Source organism: Coloeus monedula (genome assembly GCF_965178545.1).
Source record: "Coloeus monedula genome assembly, chromosome: 6".
Classification (NCBI taxonomy): domain Eukaryota; kingdom Metazoa; phylum Chordata; class Aves; order Passeriformes; family Corvidae; genus Coloeus; species Coloeus monedula.
In genome coordinates, this window is record NC_138786.1 from 32,423,930 (window position 1) to 32,438,615 (window position 14,686).

Here is a 14,686-nt window from a genome sequence, read left to right on the forward strand (position 1 = left end):
TATTGTAATTTTTATGGTCCTTCATGATCCTGTATGGATATCTCAGCATTTTCCTTCAGCTTCAAAAGTTTATGGCATGTTATTTCTGTGGAGCAAGTGACAAAACTCCTACCATTTTTAACAAACACAAGCTGATTTCCAGCAGCACTGGAAGGTTAAAGATCTGTTTCTTTTTTAAATGGTACAACGTTGGCTGAAGCCTTGGCAGTGGCATCTGGGTCAGGTGCTGCCAGTGTATGTAGACACACTTCTGCTTGGCATTCTTCAAGCATAACTCTGTCTCTTGAGGCTGTGAGAACAGTTCCCTCTGGGAGGCATTAGCAAAGAATGGGTTAAAGTGGCTCTACAAGAGAAAAGGAGATGTGGGAATGGAAACAGAAGTGGTTTGGTTGTTCACAGGATACAGTACTAAACTATGCCCAGAGTGTGGCTTCTGCTGCTTATTCCATCCTGTTTGACAACCAACATTTTGAAACACCTGAACTGCTTCTCTGTAGTGATGCCATGATGAATTTTTGCCTTTTCTTTTATACCCCTGTTATACCTTTTTACAACTTCTGTATTCTTAGTGCTTTTTGCCAACATTCTTGGACTTGTTTGTTCAGCTAAGAGACTAAACATTTTAGAAGCTTCATAGGTAGGGGTTAGGGTGCCCCAGACCCCAAGGTCCTCTCCAGAACACATTCTGTAAACTGAGATAGAACCATCCAGGGGAAGGCTCCTTGGGGCGGGGGGTGGGGGGGAGGGTTCAAGCCTCTCACTGGGGAATTTTGGATAGATAAGCTAATTAGTAAGACCTATAATATTATACCAGATCTTTTCGGGAGGATTGTGGTGTGCATTTCAGTGCATTCAACCTAGACATAGTGCACCTAAAGATCCTTAAAATAAATACCAAGGTAAAATCCCTTTTCCCATCCTAACCATGTTTGACTCTTGATTTCAAGACCAAGAAAAGGCATCAGTAGAACATGATGTATAAAATTTTTTATATGTTACTGGCTAGTTTCATGAACCACTAGTGAACATGCTGAATAAATTCAGCCAAAGTGTCATTGCACATGCTCAGTAAGTAGAAGCTTGCTTTGTCTTGGGGCCACCTGACCTGTGCAAACCAAATCAAGTTTCTTGATTCAGTTGCTGTTCAGCAGGGGAATGTGGCATCAGCAGACATGATGTCACAATAGAGAAGACAAGAACTTTCTGGGCAGGGTGAGACAGCAATCTTCTCATCAGTACAGCTTGCTCTTTCTGATGAAAGTTCACAACTGGAATAATCAGTAGGCATTGGCTTTGGTCTTAAACCACAGATTTCATTTTCAGGGAATTAAAAATTATTCAAGTTAGCTTCACTGCACTGACTTTATATTGCACAATTTAAAGATGCCTGAAAGTCTCTGAAACTAGAAGCACTAGTCAGTTTGCTGACAAGTGCTGAAAATATGTACAAGGACTATGGATCACACTAAATGAAGTGCTAATTTAATGAGTTTATCAAGAAAATTCCGTTTCAAGGACATCATAAAGGAAAGGTAAACCTTAGGCCCGAATAAACTCTTGTATTTGAAAAGCTAAGAGTGATATTATTAAATTGTATTCTTGACTCTTCCACACAATGATACACGAGCATAAAGGTTCTGTTTAGTGGGTGCATGTATATATGTAAGTATGTAGGAATAAAAATTGAAATTTCAAAACTAATGCTGTTAATATTGAAATGATATTTATACGAATATGCCTTGAAGTAGCATGAAAGTTGTCACAGGCATCTTCGTATGAGTGCAAATAATGTTCAGTGCTATCTCTAGTCCAGTTGTCTCTGGCAGTGACATTAAACTTCTGCTGCTTTTGGAATTGTATCAAAAGTAATTTCTTCTTTTATGGAATTGTTTGTCACAGTGTAAAGGACATGAAAGTGCTTGTGAATATTTCCTTTGCACGTGCCCAGTCCCTCACCTGCTCATTCCTGTAAGACATCCTTGTCCTACTTCTTTGGCTGAGTCCTACTCAGACTTTAAATGCTGTATTTAGTTGTGTTCAGCAGTCACTTGGAGTATTCATCAGAAAATCCAGAAAATTTGTACCAAGCTATTTCTAGGGTAAAAAAAAATGTTAGTGATTTCCAGAAAATTAATAAAATTTTAAATACCTTTTGTATGTGTGGTAGATTGGACTGGTGGCACCATCCACTAAAATTGCCCAGAAATTGCATTACAAAATCATTTTCTGTAGCTCATAACTTTGCCAAACTTTAACTATTTGGCCTGAAATTTTGCATACTGGGTAATCTGCCTCAGGCTGAATCTTTCTGGAAAATTTCAGTCAAAATTACTATTTCCAAGAACTAAATTAGGAGAAAATACATCATCCTGTCCATATCGAAATGTTCTGGTTACCTCTTTTGTGTGAAATTTTAATGATTTGAAACAGGAACGTAAAATTTGGAAGGGGTGACTGAAGTATCCAGCCTGTGCTCTTTGTTGTTGATGTGGAACTGCATCTTGAATAACTTAAGACTTAAAAAAAAGCAAATATGAAAAAAAGAACCAGAAAGAAAATATCTCAGTCTGCAAACACTGATTAGAGGACTGTGAGGCTTCTGAAGACACAGCTCTAAAAGGCTGCTGTATGTACTGATGGGGATTTCAGCTTGAAGTGAGATGGGCTTTTCTTTGGAGATAAAGTCATGGACTGGTGCCAAGAGAGTGCATGTGCTGAAACCTCAGCACTGTCAGCTCCAGGTGTCCTTGCTCAAGTTGTGTAAGGGACAAAGCTCTCTATTTGCAATACATAGATGGCCAGAGATGATTGCAGGAAGAGTGTGTTAGGAGAAAGAGTGTGGTGGACCAGGCTGACTTGAAGCATCTGTCTGTAAGGAGGGAAATCAAGATCACAGGAACTAGGATATAGGGAAATAGGGCTGTGGGGTGACTCAGCTGGGTGACCCAGATGAGTCCTGTGCAGGTCTAACTTTTTGGACTGGATGTTGAATACCAAAGGACCATGAAGGGAACTTGAAGGCAGGAGTCCTGTGAAAATAGTACTGTGCAGTCCTGTAACTAAATCTTGTAGTAATGCCCATACTCAACAGTGCTGCATTACAAATACAATTTTGACATTTACTAATATGGGTAAGCTTATTACTGGAATGGGTGTTATATTTTTAATGCTGTATTTTAGTGTGCAGTGAAAATGATATCTGTAGTTTCTGGTGGTAGGCTCTCATGACCTTCTAGATTTGAAAAACTGAACTTTATGCCTCGCTGGAAGACTGGTAGGCTTTCCTTCTGATTTATATAATGTTCACATCATAACCCATTTGAGAGGCAATACATCAGACTTCATCTCACTCATGACAGAAAGTGCTATCTTGGGATGAAATTCCAGGTTAATATTGTTTCCAAAGACAAAAGCTAAAGAAATGGATTCTTTTAAAATTTAAATTGAAAGGCTTTTATCCAGGCTAGAGTAGTGTTTTGCTCTGGTGGAGGCAGTTCATTAATATGGAAAGGACTCCTATTGGATGCAAGAAGTTAAATGTGCTGAGATACATGATTTATAAACCTCTCCTGTGGGCAGCAGGTTAGAACTGGATGGAAAAGTAAGTCAGGTCTAGTTCCATTCAACTGCTGAAATTGGTTCCTTCACAGCCTGGGCTGAACTGAGCAGAAAAGAGTCTAAACCAACTTTTAACTCAGCAACATTTATAGAAGAATTTAGGTTTGATTGGAGATCATCTGGTCCAAACCCCTGCTAGAAGCATGTGTTAGTAGAAATACAAGAAACTAAATTAGGTCCTTATGCAAAAAACAAAACAAAAATTTTTAAGACGTTTTAGCTAAATACTGTTTTTCTTATAAGAAATTACTCCCTTTGCAAGAAAAACACATTTTTGAGGTCAGCAGATCAGTTTATATCTTATGTCATATGAGAGCAAACAATGAGGGAAGAATTAGTAAAATTCTTAATAGAAGAAGCACAAAGTGTGAGGTTGTTGAAAACAGCTGTTCTGCTATTAACATTCCTCAGACACTGAATGATTTTCAAAGTGGCTTTAAGCCTTGCCAAGTTAATTGACATTGTAGCTGGGTTGGTCAGGACAAAGACTATTGGAAAAGGGGCCTTATTTTTGTTGTTCACATGGGTCAAATGAGGGCAAGTCTTAACTGATCTGTGACCTGCAAGGTTAAATGTTTGACTCCATCAGATTGTCAGATTGGCAAAGAAAACAATAGAGACAGAAAGAGCTGCTGGGTTAAGCAGCAGTAGTTCACCCATACTGTCTTTCACGCAGTTGCACAAATATAAACATAAAGGGAAGAATTTGTTTCTAAGGTATGATAAAATAACATCTGAGGAGAAGTTTTGTAACAGACACAGGCTCTGTCTCAGAAGTTGTTCATATCATCCAAATACTCTATATATGGAGACGCCCTTGCAGAATTTAAAAATCCTTCACTACTATTTGCTTCTGATTTTTGTTTAAAAAGAATGTTTGCAGCAGTATATAAGCATCAAATGGTTTAATATAAATATCATAGCATACAAGCCTTCAAAAACATTTAACTGTTAGCAATGCTTAAAAACAAACTCCTGATATGACTTACCAGCTGGCCCCATAGCAAAAATGATGGGATAGCTTAAAACTCTCTTACCTTTGTCCTAACCAAAGGGGTTTTTTTAAAAATGCAAGTACAGTATGCTTGAAAACAGACATAAACATGAAAGTTTATGCTGGAAATTTCCCCAGCTACTTTCATATTGGTCAGATACAAATAAATCAGTGTGGTCCATGTTTTTAACATGGCTGATTTTCGGAAAATAATGGATCTGCATGCATCCTATTCTGCTGCAAATACTCCACAGTTTATAAAGTGGGAATCTGGGTTTGTGTTATCGGTGGATATTGGACTGCTGTGATGGGATTAATGTCATCTAACTTGATCTACCTGGGATACATCCATTAAGCCTAGGATAATTCTTTTAGCACTTTCTGCAGTCGTGCAAGAGACATGCACAGCTCCAAAGAATAAGTCCTTCAAAAAATCTCTGAGGATGTCTGGTGGTCCCCAGATTCAAATGAGCAGATGAAACTGTGGCCCTTATTTTTACGACTTTTAAACCTATGTGAAATGAAACTAATTCTGAATATATTTTTTCCCCCTTTTGAATGCACAGAGACTTACAGAAAAGTCCCCTAAACTTGGAAATCTGTTTTGTTTTTGCAAAAGAATGGAATCCTACATGTAAATACAGTCTGCTAAAAAGATCTTATGAGTGCATAGCTTGGATCCAAAACCTGGTCTATAAAAGGCATTGGCCTTAGTCAAAGTATTATCTGTAAAAAGGAGATGAAGTGTGCACGTGATAGGAAGAATGAATAAATTGTTGACAAAAGGCAGAAATTCTGTGGATGTAATCTTTCATGGGGTAAAAAATGTAGTGGCCTCCCTGTTGGCCATGAAATGTCACTTGGTCCACAATACTAGGTTAAATTTCTATTGCAATTGATAATATATTGTTGATGACCTGTTCCTTATCACTACTTCAGGATTTAGTTTGCAATTTTTATTTGTTCTCTAAAGTTAACACCATAGTTTAATTTTTAAATTTCATGAAAGAAAGATACTTCTTATGCTAATTGATGTTCATGATTACTAGTTCCATTACACAGAGGACAAAAATAAGGTAAAGTTGAGGAGATAATTAGTTTGCTAGTTGAGGAGATAATTATTTTGCTGGTAAGGCTCAATGCTACATTACAGAATAGTGCCTTGAAAATGCATCTTCAGCAATTTTATTCTCAAACTGTCTACCTAATACAGGCATCTGAAAAGTGAAGTGAATTACAGGGTAAGAATGACAAACTTTCATATTCTTGGTTCATTTGGGTTTGTTTAAGGCATATTTGACATTTTAATTTATTTCAATATTGTAGTGGTCCATACCATAGCAGGGTTTTTGATGAATTACTTCTGTATCCAGGACAGTCCTTCATTAACCATTCCTAGGAAAAAAAAGTAAAAAGGAAACATTTAATTATAATCAAATCATCAGCCTAATCAGAGCTGCAAACATATGTTTATTTGTAAAGGCTAAGGAGTGATTTTTTTTAATAGGATATAGTCTGTATCATAAACTGGCAGCCCCTCAGGTAAGAAGATGCAGGTACTTTGTTCAGCAGACTCTTGTTTAATAATGCAGTCTTCTGCCTTGTTACAAACATCACATAATTGACAGCCTGAGGCCAATGGGCCCTTTGTCCAACTTGTGACTGCCAGAAAGTAGTTAAAAAATAGCTCCAGCTTAGTGATGCCTCAGGACAAGGACCCCCAAAAAACCCATTTTTTCCCCTTTATTAAGGAAATTTCTGCTGCTTATGGATCCATAGGACTATATTATTAATCTCTCATCCTCTTTATTCTCTTCTTTTTTTACTTATCAGTCTGCACTCATGTGCATGGATCTTCCTCACTTTTTGAGCTTGCATCAGTCTAAATAATTTCAACCAATAATCAAACATGCAAACTAAAATAAAATCATTTCATCAATAGGAAAATAGGGCAGTATTATTCACCCAATTTAACTTCAAGAAGATTCTTAGACAGCTAGAGTTTTACTCACTTTCTCTTTATTGGATTTATTGCTCAGGCATCAACATTTTATGCATTTCACAGAATCACAGAATGTTCTGAGTTGGGAGGGACTCATAAGGATTAATTTCAGATTTAAACTATCATTGAAAAACACAAAGTAAACCAGCATTTTTAAAAAATTTGTTTGTTTTCTTGATAAGTAAGTGAGACTCAAGGACACATTTTTAGATTAGAAGCATTCATTCAAGCATTATGAAGTAAGGGAAAGCAGGTATCTGCAGCTAATTATTAATGTAAGCAAGAGATTGGACGTGTTTCATATTTTTCCATGTGGTTGATCAAGATACAGAAATAGATTTAATTTATATGGTAAGATTACTTTTTCCAATAAGTACTTTTAGTCAGAGATATTTTGGAATAATTTTCTTGTCCTGCAGCATTTTCAAGTGTTCGGACTATTTCCATATCCTGGTAAAAATGAAAGGGGATTAAAAAAAAGGATGTTTCACCCATCTGTAAACCAACACTATCCAAGCCACTGAAGTACGGGTCAAAACCCATTAAATTTCAAGTCCCTGATTCAAAAGACCATACTGGGTCTGTGCATGCTGGCAGGCCCTGCTTGCCATGGGTCCTGCCTTCCCTGGTCCAGCCTGGGAGCAGACACAGCTCCTTCTGAGCCAGCACATACCCGTCTCACCGGGAGCACAAGCCTGAAGTGCTGCCAAGGGCTGGAAAGCAACTCCTTCTCTTGCCCATACAGCTGGGTCTGCCCAGGAGATGCCTCCCTCAGTGTGGCCAGAGGAAGCAGCTGCATTCTGTAGGATGGATTAAACGCACTTGGAGGCCGGGTCTTGAACCTTGGGTGACCAACCAGTAAAACCATGTTTAGGCTTGCAGAAATAGTGATATTTTCCAGGGTTTGGATTAACAACTCTTGCAATTCTCTTACCAAGAGTATCAGATGAAAGTTTGGTTTGTGTATTTCTTTGCTGGACTTGGTTCACCCAGCTACTTGACATCTGAATATCCATTCAATATCTTAACTTGCTTGGAAAGTGATGGAGCAAGTGGTGGTGAGTGTGAATGAAGTGCACTGCTCTCCACTGGAAGCAGGTTCTTCAGGTGAGATGTGTTTGTATCTATCATGCGACTTGTGAGCCTAAAGTGAAGACTCCTATTATCTCTGCAGAAATCTGAATTACTTCTGAAATCCTGAATGACAAATTTCATCCTGAAAAGGAAGTGCATTTTCACAACTATCTCCCTTTAAGTTGTAGGAGGAGGGCAACAAGGATGGGGAAGAGTCTGGAGGGAAACTCTTAGGAAGAGCAGCTGAGGTCACTTGGTTTCTTCAGCCTGGAGGAGACTGAGGGGAGACCTCATTCAGCAACCTCACAAAGGGAAGAGTCAGGAAAGGTATTGATCTCTTCACTGTCGTGAGCAGTGACAGGACTTGAGGAAATGGCATGAAGCTGAGTCAGGGAGGTTTAGCTTAGACACCAGGATAAGGTTTTTCATCCAGAGGGTGGTTGGGCACTGGAACAGGCTCCCTAGGGCAGAGGTCACAACACCAAGCCTCCTTGTGTACAAGAAGTGATGGGACAATGCTCAGGAACATGGTGTGACTCTTAGGGTGTCCTGTGCAGGGCCAGGAGTTGGACTCGATGATCCTGATGTATCGCTTCCAACTCAGTATATTCTATGATTCTATGATTCTGATTCTAAGTTTGTGTAAGCTGACAGTCTTTTTCTGAAGGACAGGCTGCATCCTCAAATTTGTGTGAGTCACTGTTTTCCTTAGCCCAGGATAATCCAAACATCCCTATTCGATATCCAACAAACCATCCTGTTGCACAGGAAGGTGGGGAATTTCAGCAGAAGACCTGTTTGGTTAAGCAAGGGCTTCTTAGCCTGTCAGTGAAAGGGATCTAAATGCAACCTGCAATTGCCAAAGAGGAATTAGGAAAATGTCAAACTCTTCTCAATAGTGGCAGTCAGCATAATAAGAGAAAACTAGCACAAACTGTAGCCCAAGAGGCTCAGAACAAATGGAAGGGGGAACTTCTTAAGTCAGGTGGCACAGCCCTGGAACAGGTACCCAGAGAAGAGGAAGCAATCTCCCCAGAGATTTTCAAGATTTGACTAAAATGCAACAACAGCCAACATGAACTAGGGCTGTGAGAAGAAGATTAGAGTAGACAGGATTTCTATCATTTTAGAAATGTCCTTGGACAAGTAAAGAACCCATTTCTCTACTTCTCTTTCTTGAGACTTGAATTTAGCTAAGCTGGGGATTTTGATGCTGAAGAGGGAATGGGAATGCCTTTCTGCCCCCTTGGTTCTGACTGAGCTCAGCTTGCTGTGTGAGACCTAGAGACCAGCTCCCTATCGACTCACTGTCCAGGCAGAGGCTGTGCTGAGCGTGCAAGGGAACAGAGTGTCAGGCAACATGGGGATCTCCATTGGTAGGTTCTTTTTTGGGGGAAGAGATGCACAGTGGCTTGGGGCTCTGTTTTGGAAAAATTCCTGTAAATGCCGAAGTGTTTTGGTCTATCTAGGCCAAAGGCCCTGCAAGGGACAGTGGAATGGCTGCAACTCTGTAACTCCTTAGAGCTAGAAGTCTGAAGTCTCTAGGAAAAACAAGTACGCTAAAACAATAAACAGCAACAGCTACATATTTACTTATTACCAACATTTATAAAGGTTAAGTTTTTCACAGAATTTTAACATTAAAAATATTCTGCATGTTGCCTTTTCAAAACTCCATCTTTATTAGAGCTACTCTCACCTGACAGCTCAAATTTTTTCTTCGTTCAGTCTCTGATTTCTGACTGTACATTCCTTCATTATTTGCAGTACTTGCTAATTAAGTGCTATCTGCAAACTTGGATGTCTTTGCTTTCCACATTGCTGTTACATTATATTTGCGTAAATATTTAAAATCTGGACCTGTAACACTGACTCCTCTAACACTGACTCCTGTCATCTTCTACTACTGACATTTTAGCTTGAATACTTTCCATTTATGACTACAGTAGATTTCCTACTAATGCAGCCAAATTTATGTTTAAGCATGCCAGTTTTCTTCCTCTCCTCTGACTAGGGCAGAGAAACTTAGTAGCAAGAATCAGCTAGATTTCATGCACTTTTAAAATTTAAAGTGTCAAAACCAGCAGGTTTTTAAGCTGTATGCTCCTTTACTTCTGCTAAAGGTATTGATTGCTTTCAAAGGATTGCAAACTGAATTTCTGTCATATGAAATACATTGTCTTTTTGCAATTTTTCTCATCAAGTTCAGTATTCTAAAAACTTTTTGTGATATTTCTTCATGCATAAGATCATATTTCCTTTTACATCTCAGTATGCACATCTGTGTATGTTTCTGACTTCATATGAATACATACACAGCACATATTCAGGATGTAATAATATTATTTGGAGGAAATATAGCTGTTTTTTTCTTGGAAATTCCCTATCATTTAAATGCATATCTTGAAGTTTCAAGTTATGAAAATAATCTTACTTCCTCTGAAACTCCCTACCATGCAGCTGTGCTTGTGTATATGCCAACTGATCCATCAGCCTTCCTTTCAAACCACTTCAAGAATCTGCACATCCCTAGGGATCTGTGGTCTTCCTGAAAAGGTGCAGTTTTACACGTGGAGCTTCTTCATGGCCTTGCTTTGTGTTAAACATCCTTGTCTTATTTATGCTTCTTCTTCAATATTTGCCTCTAAATATACTTTTCTTGGCTTCATTTTAAGAGTGTGTTTCTATATTTACATTACTAATGATTTATGTTAAATACAAAAATTAATTTTCTTATTTGGAGCAAGTATACCTGTTTTTTACCATGTAGGGATCTAAATTAAATCCTTCAGAAGTACTGAGAAGTTTGTAATTTGTCATTAAAAAAATGGAATTCACTAGTCTTGTGAAGAAATAGAATTATTTTTTATGAAGGATTGCCAAACACAGAATATCATAGGCTATCCCAAACAGTGTGTGAAGCGTCACAAAAAAGAATTCTGAGGTGTAAGTACTTATGTATGTTTTATATGTTGACAGAAAGACCTAAAGGTACCTGAAAGACAAAGGACAACAGGATATTTTTAAGCAGCATTTTGAAAGAAGTGTTGGAGACAAAGCTCATTTAGAGTATTTAACACATGCAGTTCATGTTAAACATGAATCATTCTGTCAAGCAAAAGCAACAAATTAAACAGTAATTTTTCTTAAAATATCTTTTAACAAACCAAAACCATGTTCCTGGAACTGCCTTAACATATAGTAAGAATATATTATACAGAGAAAATAGATTTAATTGCTCCTTTTTCTTTCGCATAACATAGTAATTTACACATAATTCAAAGGTCACTGTCTTGTAAGATTCTCACTAACTCACTTCAGCCAAATATATATTCTCATGAAGAAAAGAGTTTTTTGTGATCATTTGATTGTCAAGTCTGGCCACTTTATGAGCTGTCTGCCAGGTTATCTCTAAAGTTAAAAGATGATTCTTCAAATGAAGTTATGAGCCCTGGAAAATAAGGAATCTTCACTGTACACTTCACAGTGTGTGAATTAGTTAAAAGTTGTATGAAATATGCTTGCTGCATGAATATCCTTTTGCATCTGTTCTTTAGGAGAGTAGTATAGTACAATTGTGCTTCACACTTTTTGCATATCATCACCAGGTGACATCACTGGGTCTCTGCTTGTGCTCGAGTCATGTTCTCAAGTATGTTTGTCATTAAAAATAAATAAACAAAACACATATGCAAAGCTTAAATTGAAAAAAAAAAAAAAGGAAAAAGGTCAGTTTTCAGAAATATCATTGAGTTTTTCCTTCTGACCCACCACAGCAGTCTGGCTGCTGGAGGGCTCCCAGTGAGGGGTGTGAAAGATGATGCTGGGTACACGGAAACAGCACTGTTTCCACACTGGAAGCAGCATGGTGGCCTCTTCAATGTCAGCATGTAACCACAAAGTGATTCTGAAGCCTCAGCTTGGATGTCTAAGCATGACTAACACCTAGATAAGGCTTTTGACTATAACCAGGTCTGTTTTCAGGAGCCTATCAGGAAAGCATGGGAAGACACTTCCAGTTAATATGAGGACTGTGTCTTTTGCTACCAAAGTATTATCTGCAGAAATATCCTCTGAAAGGTGTGTGTGTGGGTAGCACACCTTAGCCCATTGTTCTCCTGTCTGCTTCTCTGGTTTATACAGCTGTACACAGTGGCTTGAGCAGGCAGAATTCACATGGCTGTTATCTATCAATAATCAGCATCACTCCTTGCAATTACATGAGAACCTGCTGTCATGTGGACTTGTGGGACAGCTGTCCCCTAAGGCTATGCCCTAGGGCTAAAGAAAGGTTATGTCTCAATACAACTCTCATATGATTAATTTAATAATGTATTACATGCCATGCTTCCTGAATGTTCCATTGTGCTCTCTTTTTTTCCTATCAAAGAGCTATTCAAAGTAAACAGTGACCTCATCAATACTGCCTGAAACTTACAGTAAATGGAAGCCTTCCAAAACCATAATAGAAACCATATTTCAACAGATGTAAAAAGCAAGATGAGGAGTGAGACTTAATTTGGATATGAATGTTACAATACTTGATACTTGGCTTTGCTCAACCTCATCTTTTTGCTAAGTGCATTAGGCTTTTTTCATGTGAGGATCTAGATTAAAAAAGAGCAAGAAAATCACTACTTCAGCTTTCTCTGCAACATTCATTGCTTGGTGAAGAAGAGAGAAGGAATTTTACCCCAGAAGATAAAAAAACAAAGCAGAAAAAAATTGTCCTGCAAGAGGGAGGAACATGAGTACTGTCATGATTGAGATTTTCAAAGCTGCAAAGGTGTTTGAACACACAATTTTTTATAAAAGTATTCGTTAGCCTATTTATTCATGACCTTTAAAATGCCACCTTTCAAAAGCATGCAAGGATTGCTAGAACAGGAACAAAGCTGCTATTCAGGCATTTTTAGATTGATCACAGCCCACAAGCCAAGTGAAATAAAAGATCCTATCAGAACATCTTTGTATTAAGCTGCAGGTGCTTGATTTCCAGCTTGGAGAAACAGTTGTCTTTGCCTTGCTGATATATTTGGATTCTCTTAATCTCTGAAATACAGTAAATTTTCCAGGCTACAATTATTTTAATTTTCTAGATAGAGAGCAACTCTTACTAATTTAAAGGGAAAACATCAGAAGTTTACACTTTGGCTGGGGATCTACACATTCAACAAGTATTTGAAAAGCAACACTTGCTTAAATAATAAGCAATTAGAGGCTTGAATTCCAATTGGATGTCTTTATTTTGGTTGGGTTTTTTTTACCTGTAGATTAGCACAACAAGTATTTGAAAAGCAACACTTGCTTAAATAATAAGCAATTAGAGGCTTGAATTCCAATTGGATGTCTTTATTTTGGTTGGGTTTTTTTTTACCTGTAGATTAGCATCTCATATAATAAATTCTAAGGCTAGCTGCATTTTTTCTTGCAGTACTAATGTGTTCAAAATACTGAACACAATACTGTGATTTCTACCACATTAATAGAAATCCCCTGTCCAAGTTGTCCATCACTGCTGTAATATCCTGTCATAAAATCTGTCCTGTTAGGTGATGTAACAGTGCTTACACCCATTAGGAAAAAATATGAATAAAAGTAATATAAAATACATTAAACAGGTGGTACACACAGCAAAACCCTTGTTTTCAGCATTTTGGCAAAAACTGACTTTCCTTACCTAATTTTAAAATCCAGAAGCTATAAACAATTGACCTGCAGAAAATGATATATAAAATTTATAAAGACATAGTCTAATATACAGTAAAAAGTGGTTTTATTATATTTGCCTGTATTACTATCCTCATATTTCCACCATATGTTCTATATCTGACAGAGAGACACAGAAATTCTAGGTGGATGAGATTTATCCCTCAGAGTGTGAAGAATGTCTGGTAAGTATGCAACAGGTTCATCACATTTCTAGAAGATGTGTATCACCCTTTAAGAAAATTATGGTTATTTATTATATTGGAAGAGTAGTATTTTTCTTCCTTTTTTTTTTTAAATAGCAATTAAAAATTGAAGAAATCTCATTAGAACGTGTGATTTGTTGTCAACTCATGGTCTGCTTGCTGATGTTTTTATCACATCTACAAGACATAATCTTTTATGGACAGCACACTCCCTCCGCTGGACTCTGTACTCTTGAAGAAAATGCTAGCTCTGGTCTTAGCAGAATTTTAATTTTAGAATAAGATAAGAAGAAAGATTTCAGGTAGGTAGAGAAGGGTGCAAAAGAAAGTTTTGTACAGAGTGATAAATAACAGGATCTGCACAGTTAGCAGCCATCCTGGAACAGAAGGCTGTAAGTGCTTCTGTGTAAGTCTTTCTGTCTGTTGGCATTATTCACAAAAATCAATAGTATATATTCTTCTAAATAACAGTTTTCTTGACAACCTGAATAATACTAATATGCTAAGTAGCAAGATCTTGATTCAATGGAAGTGCAGTTATTTTAAAGCTGTATAAGTTCACAAAACTGTTCTCAAATTATGGGTTGGAGAATGGGAAGAATTTTGTTGTTTTATTTAGGCTTCACAGCATGAAAGCAAAAAGCTTTTTCTTGGAACAGCTCCAAGATGGTGTAAGTATATGGTACTTTATGCCTTTATTCCATGTTTTTCAGTATTTCCCCCATCCCAGCTGTGTATCACAGGATAAGTGCTCTTCTTCTGTGTGTAGGGGGTCTGGAGGGGAGAGATATGCCAAGCTAGAATACAAATTGGCAGATTTCAGTAAATAAACATTACTTCTTCATTTTAGAGTCTTCATTGGTTCATCCTGTCGGGTGGCTTTTTCCTCCCACTCTGCATTGCTAAGAAATTGAATAGAAACTTTCCCTTTGTCCGATTCTGTCAGCATTGTTTTCTTTCAACAGAATGACTCACTGTTGGTCTGGATTCCCAGTGTATGGTATCACAGCTCTGTGAACAAACTTGCTCTCATGTTAGTCTGACATCATCTTTATTACGTCTTTCTTGTCACTGACATGAAAC